The 11,220-nt window shown below is 48.0% G+C and overlaps 1 pseudogene; it reads right to left on the bottom strand.

The window, feature by feature from the left end:
- Positions 1 to 9,377: 9,377 nt before the first annotated feature.
- Positions 9,378 to 10,337, bottom strand: LOC121108001 (annotated as a pseudogene).
- Between the last annotated feature and the right edge of the window lie 883 nt (positions 10,338 to 11,220).

Raw genomic sequence — 11,220 nt, 5'->3', positions numbered from 1 at the left:
TTCCCAGTGATGGTTTTTCATATTTTATGTATGTTTGGTGTTTTTTGTTTGTTAGTTTTTGTGTGTAAGTGTGATACAGTAATCTGTAAAAAAAAGTTGCAATCTATTCGCCTTCTTCTTTCCCATCTACTGTCTATTTCCTCACAGCAAGAGCTCATGCAAATATGGAACCAGATTCCCTGAATAGGTTAAAGAGAGTAAAAAAAGCTTGGAAAAAGTACATTTCCTTTGCTCTTCTCTCTTCCTGCCTTGCCTGGATCTGGATCTGGGGGAGGTACAGCCACGGACAGCAGCGCAACACGCTCTTTTCATCCCTGCTCTCTTTACATTGCTCTCAAGTCCTTGCATTTGTGCAGACCTGAAGGTCTTGTGTGTCTCACCACAGCCCTGTTGTCTCTACAGCAGCACTCCGGGGCTGCAGTCAGTAGGCAGCAATATGAAGCGCTGTGTCAGAGCTGGTCTCCTTGGTGCAGCGCCATAACAAGAGGGGCTCTGCAGAGCAGGACCAGAGAACTGGAGGCCTCTTCCAAAGGAATGGTGTAAGGACTTTTCCTTCGGAGTTGCTTCCTGAGAAGACCTTGAGATCTTCCGGTGTTCTTCACTGAGTGATGGGGACAGTTTCAGAGTCCCAAGGTGATCTGTTATGGACTCAGGGCAGTGCTGTGGTTTGACATGGAAGGTGGCTCAGCACCACACAGTTGTTTGCTCACTGCTGTTAACTCAACTCTAGGAGCCCCACATTGGGCACCAAAATGACTGTGGTGGTTTAACCCGCTGGGTGGCGCAGCACCACACAGTGCTTTGTGCACTGCCCCCTTCCCAGTGGGATGGGGAAGAGAATTTGTTTGTACAACTCGTGGGTTCAAATAAAGCTATTTTGTAAGAAAGATAAAAGGAAAGGGTACTACTTATGACATACATATATATGTCTCACTGGTGTGCCAGAGGGAAGGGTGCCAGGGCAATACCTGCACAGAAGTGTTGGACCCTCTGCTCTGTCACAGTCGGACAGAGCTGACAGAGGAGGGTTGGAAGAGTATCCCAGCTCGGCGTCATTGTTGAAACCCCTGCCTGCCAACCCCACTAACCCAGGTCCCAGTAAGCAACAGGTTTGAATGCTGGAAATTGAAGGGGACATGAGTGGGGAGTCTGCCTAGGAGGGAGCCTAGGCTGAGGCAGTCACCCCCATGCCTTGAAACTGCCTCTGTCAGGAAAGGCAGGAGGGGAATTGTGGTGGGTAATTCCCTTCCCTGGGGAACGGAGGGCTCCATTTGCAGGCCCGACCCGACCTGTAAGGAGGTGTGCTGCCTCCCTGGGGCCCACATCAGGGACATCGCCAGAAAAGTCCTGGGTCTGTTTTACTCTTCTGATTACTGCCCATTACTGATAGTTCAGGTAGGCAGTGATGAAATTGCTCAGGGAAGCCTGTGAGCTTCCAAAAAGGATTTCAGGGGCTCATACTTTCACTCATACTTTACACTGCCTTTACCTCACTTTTTACTCTGGGTTTACTTACACTCTACTCCAGGTGTACTGATATTTTACTTCAGATTTACTCACGCTATACTCCAGGCTTACTACCCCTCCTCAACAGGATGGGGGAGAAAACACAGTTAACCAATTCCTGGGTTGAGGCAAAAAACACTTTATTATTTCCTTGCGTAAAACCCACTGACAACAAATTGTGTGTGCTAATGGCTGCGCATCAAATGCAGGTTTTTCTGCACACTTTGAAACTGCTATTGAATTCAGCGTTTGTTTCACCTTAATATATTAATTGAAACTACACCTAACCCACAACATATTTGACCAATATTTTGTATATTTTAATAGATTTCCAACACAGAAATCTGCTCACAGTCAGTTAGGATTTCACATCCCTCTTACTCCTCACCTATTTACTGTAATTGAAGTGATTTCCTGTGCTTGTACTTCATCTGTGTTTTCTCACCTCCTGACCTCCTTTCTTAATATTTATCAATAACTTCCTAAATTACTCCTGTGTGCCAGTTAGTTATTTCTGTTCTTGCTGTCAGACCCAGTCTGTTGTGTCACTGAAGCTCGGGTAATGATTCACTTCTGAATGCTTTGGTCATTTGCTGAACTCCAGACGATTCCAATAACAGCTCTCTGGATACTGAAGTGAAGGTTGCAAGGTTTTGCACTTATGCTGGGACAATCCCAGGTATGAGTACATTCTGGGAGAACTCCTACTTGTGAGCAGCCCTGTGGGGAAGGACTTAGAGGTCCTGGGAGATGGAAACCTTAACAGGAGTGCTTGCAGCCTGTGAGGCCAAATGTACCCAGGGCTCTATCAACAGGGAGGTGGCCATCAGAATGAGGGAGGGCATTGTCCTTCTCTAGTCAGCTTGCACTTGAGCATGGCATTGCTCTGACCCATGTGAACATCCTTGCACATGTTCTTGTTGATCTTCACAATGTTCTCATAGACCCACCTCTGTAGCTTGTCACGGTCCCTCTGGATGGCATACCTTATCTTCACTGTGTTGACCACGTCACAGAAATTGATGACACCCACAAACTTGCTGAAGGTGCACTCAACAGCGCTGTCCAAGTCAGTGACAACGAGATTAAATAGCACCAGTACCACTTGAAAATCCCTGAAAAATACCATTGTATCCACACAGCCACTGAGCTGTTGTCCACAACTCTGGCTGAGACCATCCATCCAATTCCACATACAGTGAGTGGTCCATCCATCCATTCATGCCTCATGCCTCTCTCTTCAGAGAGAAGGGTCTCATACAGGGCCGTATCAAATGTCTTCCACCAGTTTCGGTAGACGGAAAGTGCCATCATCTCACAATCTACCCTCCAGGCAGTGTACCAACCCATCAGCTTCTCTTGGCCTGCCAGCACATCACACAGATGAAATCTCACCATGACCTTTCAAGTCACATGTCTGATGCTGTCCTTTCAGGTAGACGTGTCCAAGTTATGTGTCCATCATATGCTAATGGTCAAGGGATGTGAAAACAAGGACCCAAGGCCTCTTCCTGTATGCAGGCAATCAGCTTCTCAGGCAGAAGGGATCTCTCAGTCAGCCTGCCCAGCTGATGCCTTCTGCTGGCTTACCAGAGACATGGGAATGACCATGAGCTGCATTCCTAAAGGCACAGAGCTCAGCCCTGAATTCAAGGCAGTTTTATTGACTACTACAGAAAGAATGTCTTCCACGGCTCTTTTCCAGCCTTGTTCCTGCTGCAGGTCTGTCACCTCCAGAGACAGAAATAACCTCTCAAACACCATCTCAGCCACATGCTTGCTACAAGTGATGAGTTCTGCTTGCACAAGTGACCTCACCTCAACATATCTATCCCTGCCTCGTGGCCTGTTGCTCAGCACTACGGCAGCTCCGGGGGGCCCTGCCGGCTGCCGCTTCCCATTCCGCCCCAAGGAGCCGCGCTGCGTGTGCTGAGGCCATGTGGGAAGTGATTGGAGCATGGTGGGGAAGCGGCCCGGGGCTGGGGTCTAGGACTCAGGCCTGCGGCCTCCCCTCACTATGCAGAAGGGTTCTTCTCTCAAGGTCCCATTTCGGGACCGGCAGTGCAGTGATCTCTTTGGCTTGACGGGGAAGGTGATGGGACCGGGCACTCCCGAGGAGGGCTGACAAGCACTGAACTGAGGGATGGAACTGATGTGAAGAAATCAAACTCTGCACCACAGAGTAGTTATAACACTGGTAGGCTTAATCAGCACTGCGCACATGCCGGATGCCGAGGGGATATTGGCCCCTAACCTGCATACCGTAGGGCAAGAATGCCACATACTTAACGAGCAAGCTGTGAACATATGCATTAGATGTCCAAGAAAAGGCTAGTTTATTACAATGAGTCCCCAGAATGATTGACATTCCACCCCCCCACCCCCCTAAATACGTGTCTCTCAATGGTCTTTCCAGTGAAGGTCATCATGTTATTTTCTTGGGCTTGGGTCAGGATGGAGGACTCTTGGCTGGCTCTGGTTGGTTGTCTCATTGGCCACAACTCCATTCACCAATGTGCTGCTTCCTTTTTAATTTGTGTTTTTACTCTCCGAGCCTGCATCCTTGCATTCCAAAGATAGGATAGCTGATGATGTGATTTGGAAAAAATGGGAGGCGCGCTGTCTGCACTAACTGTCTAGGTCTGCAGAAAAGCATCTGTTATCAGCTGCGAGAACCTGGCTTAGTGAGCTCAAGTAAACCTGAAGTAAAGGGTGAGTAAATGCTGTAGAAACGTGTGAGTAAACCCAGAGAAAAGTGTGAATAAACTGAGAATAAAGTGTGAGTACACCTGGTGTAGTGTGTGACTAAACCCAGAGCAAATGTAGACCCGAAGTAAAGTGTGAGTAAAACCCAGAGTAAGGTATGAGTACACCCTTAGAAGACTATGAGTAAAGCCTGGTAAAGTGTGCATAAACCCAAAGCAAGGTGAGAGTAAACTCAGACTAAAATGTGAGTAAAACCCAGAGAAAGGTATGAGTACACCTGGTGTAGAGTATGAGTAAATGTGGTAAAGTCTGTGTAGACCAGGAGTAAACTGTGGGGAGACTTGAAGTTTAGTATGGGAAGACATGGATTTAAGTGTGATCAAACCTGGACTGAAGTGTGTGTATACCCAGACAAAAGTGTGGTGTAAAGTGTGAGTAAACCCTGAGTAAGGAGAGAGTAAACCTGGAGTAAAGTGTGAGTAAAATATTTGTACAGTGTGAGAAAAACCCAGTGTATATTGTGAGTAAAAACCTAGAATAAACTGTGAGTAAGCTGGAAGTAAAGAGTGAATAAACCTGGAATAAACGGCAAGTAAAAGCCAGAGAAAAGTGTGAATAATACCAATGCAACATGTGAGTAAAACCTAAGTAGAGAGCGAGTAAAACCAGGAGAAAAGTAAGAGTAAACCCAGAGTACTCTGTGACAAAACCCACAGTAATCTCTGAGTAAACTGAAAGAAAAGTGTGAGTAAACTAGAAGTGTTAGTAAAGATGGAGCAAAGTGTTAATAAACATGGAGTAAAGTGTGTGCAAAATACACAGTAAAGTGTGAGTACGTCCGAAGTAGAGTAGTGACTGAACCAAAAGTGTGTGCAAACCCAGAATAGAGTGTTAGTAAAACCAGGAGAAACATAAGAGTAAAGCTAGAGTAATGTGTGAGTAAAACATGAGTAAAGTGTGAGTAAATCCCAGAGAAAATGCTGAGTAATGTGTGGGCACACACAGAGTAAATTGTGAGTAAAAATGGAATCAAGTGTGAGTGAACCTGGAGTAGAGGGAGAGTAAAAACCTGAGTAAGCTGTAGGAGCACATGGAGTAAAATGTGAGTGAACCCAGAGAAAAGAAACAGTAAACCCAGAGTAAAGTGCGAGGAAACCAAAAATAATGTTTGAGTAAAATCTGAAATAAAGTTTGGGTAAACCTGGAGTAAAGTGTGAGTAAAGCTGGAATAGAGGGAGAGTAAAACACTAAGTATAAAGTGAGTTGACCTGAGGAAAGTGTGAGTAAACATTCCAAAAAGTATAAGTAAACAAGAAGTAAAGTATGAGTAAACACGGAGTAAAGTGTGAGTAAACATAAAGTAAAGTGTGAGTAAACCTTGTATAATGTGTGAGCAAACCTTCAGTGAAGTGTGAGTAAAACTCGGAGTAAGGTGTGAGTACAGCTGGACTAGAGTGTGACTATGCCCAGCACAGAGTGTGAGTAAAGTCGGAGGAAAGCAGGCGTAAAGTGTGAGTAAAACCTGAAAGAAGTAGTGATAAACCTGGAACGGAGTGTGAGTACACCTGATGAGCAGTGTGTGTAATACCTGGAAAAAGCTAAGAAGAAAGCTTGAGTAATGCATGAATGAAGCCAAAGTGTGAGTTTGAGTAACCCAGAGAAAAGAGTGAGAAAAATGAGGAGAGAAGTGTGACTAATCACAGAGGTGTGAGTAAATCTGGAGTAAAGTGTGAGTAATTCTGGAGTAAAGTGCGAGTAAAACATGAAGCAAGGTGAGACTACACCTGGAGTACGGAGTGAGTAACACTAAGAGAAAAGTAAGAGTAAACACGGAGTAAACTGTAAATAAACTTGAATCAAAGTCTGAGTAAACCTGGAATAAAGTGTGAGTACATCCTGAAGTAAGGTGTGAATAAACCCGGTGTAAAGTGTCATGAAGTAAAGGGTGAGTAAAACCATGTGAGAGGTAGATGGTGTTTTTGCAGTGGAAATTTCCAGTCACAAAGAAAGCTGCTGAACCGAGCAAGGTTGAGACTGGGGCGTTCCGACCTGAGTGGAATTGGCACAGGCAATATTGGGCCAGGTAATTACATAGGGCAGGGGAGAGTCCGGTACAGGACAGAACTAGTGGGCAGATTGTTGATAATATTGTCCTCCTAGTGACATAGAAAGTACAGAACACACCTAAAAAACAAAGGGTTGGTAACAGACACTGTATGGAAATGTCAGGTAGCAACAGCATTGGAAGGTTGTGAGCCTGAGACACTCTACCAATGAGTCCCAGGAGAGGCTTTACCTGCGTCAGACCCAGGGTATATAACGGGATGGATTTCACTGACTAGTTGTGCAATTTCTCCCTTGTCAGTAGGGGGTGTGCGCCCATTACTACACTAATGAATAAACTGCTCTTCACAGAGATCTTGGCCTGATTAGAAATTGCTGATCATGAGCGTGTTTCTCACACAGTTTACAGGTGTGCCATCCTGGGCTGTGAGTGAGTTGGCCGTAAACAGGTCCATCAAAAACAAGTTTGCAGTCAGAACTTCTTCCAGCACAATCAGAATGTTTTGGACAGAGCAAGGCCATCTCATTTTTCACAGGAATCTCCTCCCCCAAGTCTCCAGCCCTCAGTCTGTTGACATGGCAATGCTCTTCCAAGTCTTTGAGACAATTCCAGGCACACATCAGGCAAAGTGATTCTCCATGGTCTGCTACATAACACAGGACCTGAGGGCTGACACACCTGCAAGGAGAAAGGAGAACAGCGTGGTGCTGCAAAGAGAGCAGCACTGAAAAGACCCCGTCCTGCTGCTGCCCATGGCCGTGGCTCCAGGGAAGCAGCAGCAGCACAACTGAAAGGCAGCAGAGAGGGAGCGGCCACCGGGCGGTGAGGGGCAGCCCCACAGACAGCAGGGCTGCAGCTCCGTGTGGCAGTTGGGCTCTTGGTTCCTGCACCCCTCCTGTGTGCAGGGCTGCTCTCTGGGATCCAGAGGAGGTGGGAGCTGAGATAAATGATATTCTGATGATTTCTTTATTGATTCAAAGAGCTGGGTTACTTTGGTCCATTAGGATTGCCAGCCAGAAGACAAAGGTAGAAAATAAAGTAGAAATATGATGAACAGTATTGCTTCATTGGAATTAGAATTACCATAGGAACAACAAAGAGGGAGTGGGGGCGAAAGAGATGAAATAAAGGCAGTCCGAGCTCTTCCATTTTAGTGGTGCCAAAGCAATATATGTCCAAAGAGTTTCCTGAGAGCTTGCTTGATCTCGTGGTTCCTCATACTGTAGATGATGGGGTTCATGACTGGAGGTACCACAGTGTATAACACTGTCACCACCAGGTCCAAGGATGGGGAGGAAAGTGATGGAGACTTCAGATAGGCAAATGTGGCAGTGCTGACAAAGAGGGAGAGCACAGCCAGGTGAGGGAGGCATGTGGAGAAGGCTTTGTGCCGCCCCTGCTCAGAGGGCATCCTCAGCACGGCCCTGAAGATCTGCACATAGAAGAATAGAATGAAAGCAAAACATCCAAAAAAATATTAAGGTACTAAATATGATAATTACAAATTCCCTGAGGTAAGAAACAGAGCAGGAGAGCTTGAGGATCGAGGTGATTTCACAGAAGAACTGGTTGATGGCAATGCCTTGGCAGAGTGGCAGAGAAAATGTGTTGGCAGTGTGCATCAGGGAATAGAGAACCCCGGTGCCCCAGGCAGCTGCTGCCATGATGGCACAAGCTCTGCTGCCCAGGAGGGCAGGGCAGTGATCCAGCTGAGGCAGTGTGCAGGCATCTCATCCCTAGATGGAAACCCTGGGCCTGAAATGGGATTCAGCTCTCCACAGACCTACAAGAGCTGGGATTCCTCAGGTTCAGTTCAGGTGTGCACAAGGAGTTGCCTGCATGTGAGCTCCTGCTCTGAGTCCTTGGTCCTTCAGCGGGCAGTCAGTTGCTCACACACAGACCCTGGGTGATGACCAAGGTGCCATTGGTGCACCTGGATGTGTGCTGGTGCTTGTAAAGTGTGTGGGAAATCCCTGAGATAGACACCCCCTTCCTCAGCATCAGCTGAGGGCCAGCGAGGAGATAGAGGTATTCTTGGCCATCCTAAATGACAACAGACCCCTGCATTTGGGCTTCCAGATCAGGAAGAGCAAGTGGAAGGTGCCCTCTCCAGACAGATTGGAGCCTCATGGTGTCAGGCCCTTGTCTGCATTTTGGGCCTTTTTCACTCTAATGTGTGCTGCAGGGACAGCACAGCTGGGCATACACCATCCAGAAGACCCCTGGAGAGCACTGATGGCAGCTTCCTGACCAAGCCATAGAGGAACCAAAGGGGAGAGGTACTCTGCTGGGTACCTGTGGGGAATGCTGTAAGAAAGATGTAGGCTACAAAAGGAAGGCTGGGGAGAATGTGGGCCCACAGTAGGATGGGGCAGGGAACCTGGTGAGACAAGACATAGAAAAGTCTCTGATACTCCTTTCCTTCCTGACCTCACTGTTTATTAGTTGGACTGGGCTTCTTGGAATCCTAGGTGCCAGAGACAGGAGGGAAACGTTGGTGCAAGGCTGATGTGCCCTTGGTGATAGAGGAGATGATCAGGGAATGCCTAAGCAAACAAGATCCTGAGTTGGAAGAGTGACAGGAATCACAGAATCTTTGAGCAGATTGGGTTGAAAGGACCATAAATACCATTTCCATCCAGTTCCAACTCCCTTGCTGTGGGCAGAGCTGTCAGCCGGTACATCTGGATGCCTGGGGCCTTTGACATCATCAACATCTGCAGGGATGGGGCAGCCACAACTTCTCTGGGCTACCTGTTCCACACCTGTACCGTGCCTCACATCAAGATCTCAGAAATGTAAGGAATGCCTTCCAAACATCAGATGTAATGTCCGTGGCTGTACCTCCCCCACATCCAGATGAGGCAGGAAGAGAGAAGACCAAAGGAAAAGTACAATCTGAAAGCTTTTTAAGTATCTCTTAACTTATTCAGGGAGCCTGGTTCCATGTTTACATGAGCTCTTGGTGTGAGAAAACAGAAAGTGGAAGGCTAAGAAGAAGTGGAATAGACTGCAGCATTTTTACAGATTACGGCATCACACTTACACACACACACACAAAATCAAACATACATAAAGTATACAGAACCATCACTGGGAATCATGTGAGGCAGATGTGCATTTTATTGAAGCTGGAATAGTGCACATTTTGCAACACTTTACTGAGGGCATGCTTGATCTCCTTGTTCCTCATGCTGTAGATAATAGGGTTCAGGGTTGGAGGGAGAACAGAATACAGAAATGACACCATCAGATCCAGGAATGGGGAGGAGTTTGAGAAGGGCTTCATTTGGGCAAAAATGCCAGTGCTGAGAAAGAGGGAGACCACGGCCAGGTGAGGGAGGCACGTGGAGAAGGCTTTGTGCCATCCCTGCTCAGAGGGCATCCTCAGCACGGCCCTGAAGATCTGCACATAGGAGAAAAGAATGAAAACAAAACACCCAGATGCTAAAGAAGCACTGACCCCAAGAAGCCAAGTTTCTCTGAGATAGGATTCTGAGCAGGAGAGCTTGAGGATCTGGGGGATTTCACAGAAGAACTGATCCACAGCATTGCCTTAGCACAGAGGCAGGGAAAATGTACTGGCAGTGTGCAGCAGGGAATAGAGAAGCCCAGTGCCCCAGGCAGCTGCTGCCATGGTGGCACAAGCTCTGCTGCCCAGCAGGGTCCCGTAGTGCAGGGGCTTGCAGATGGCAACGTAGCGGTCATAGGACATCACGGTGAGAAGGGAATATTCTGCTGAGAGGAAGAAGACAAAGAAAAAGACCTGTGCAGCACATCCTGCGTAGGAGATGTGCCTGGTGTCCCAGAGGGCATTGGCCATGGCTTTGGGGAGAGTGGTGGAGATGCAGCCCAGGTCGAGGAGGGCGAGGTTGAGGAGGAAGAAGTACATGGGGGTGTGCAGGCGGTGGTCGCAGGCTACGGCTGTGCTGATGAGGCCGTTGCCCAGGAGGGCAGCCAGGTAGATGCCCAGCAAGAGCCAGAAGTGCAGGAGCTGCAGCTGCCGCGTGTCTGCCAACGCCAGGAGGAGGAACTCGCTGATGGAGCTGCTGTTGGCCATCTGGTACTTCTGGGCCCCAGGACCTGTGGGCAGAAGAAACTGTCTGAGGAGTAGGAAAGTTAGTGACAAGGCATTCCACGTGGGAAATGTTCATTGTGGTCAGTGATGTGAGCTAGATTTCATGCAGTTGATTTTGCCATGAACACCTCTGCGCTTTTTCTCTCAAGGTAGCTGCCTTGTCCCTTTGTGTACATGGGAACGTGGTGGTGCTGTGGTGATGTTCTGTCCAGAATTTGTCAGTTGAAATCACTTCTAATACAGACGTGCTTGTCAGCATCTGCATTACCAATGCCAGAAATATGGAGGTTGAAAAGAAACATTTTAATGATGTTTTTTTCCTGTGCTGTCTGGTCCCACTCACCACAGCCAATGAGTGATCAGTGAAATCAGAAATCCAGAGCAGTTCTGTCGCACAGATTGTGAATGGCAGGGAGAGATGAGAGGCAAAGGGATTCACTGCTGCTGAGTGCAGGGTAAGGGGAGCTGGTTGGGCTTGTTTCCACACACTCTGAACATGCAACTTTTGGAGACGAAGGGAGAATGTCCTCCCATGTTACCTTGAAAAGAAGCCAGACCCTGCTGAGAGCAGAGGAAACCACTGCCCATCACGGAATGCCCACCCTTTCTCAGGGGTCCTGAGCAAGGTGTCCTCACCACAAATCTGGCAAATGACACCTAAAAAGTCATTTCACCAACCTCAGAGCTTTTCCTTCATATAGCATCTGGCAGGCTGAGTGCTGAGCCTGGCAGGCGGCAGAGTCCCTGCCCCGGCACACAGCCCCTGGAGCACAGCAGGGACGCTGCTCTGCACCACAGCCCTGGGCACCCGGCTGCACCCCCAGCTGCACCCCCTGCAGCCGTCCTGGGACACACTGGGGTTGTG

Source organism: Gallus gallus, chromosome 33, assembly GCF_016699485.2.
Source record: "Gallus gallus isolate bGalGal1 chromosome 33, bGalGal1.mat.broiler.GRCg7b, whole genome shotgun sequence".
In the NCBI taxonomy this organism is placed as follows: domain Eukaryota; kingdom Metazoa; phylum Chordata; class Aves; order Galliformes; family Phasianidae; genus Gallus; species Gallus gallus.
The sequence above is the reverse complement of the archived record's forward strand: the minus strand, read 5'-3'. Positions and strand labels throughout refer to the sequence as shown.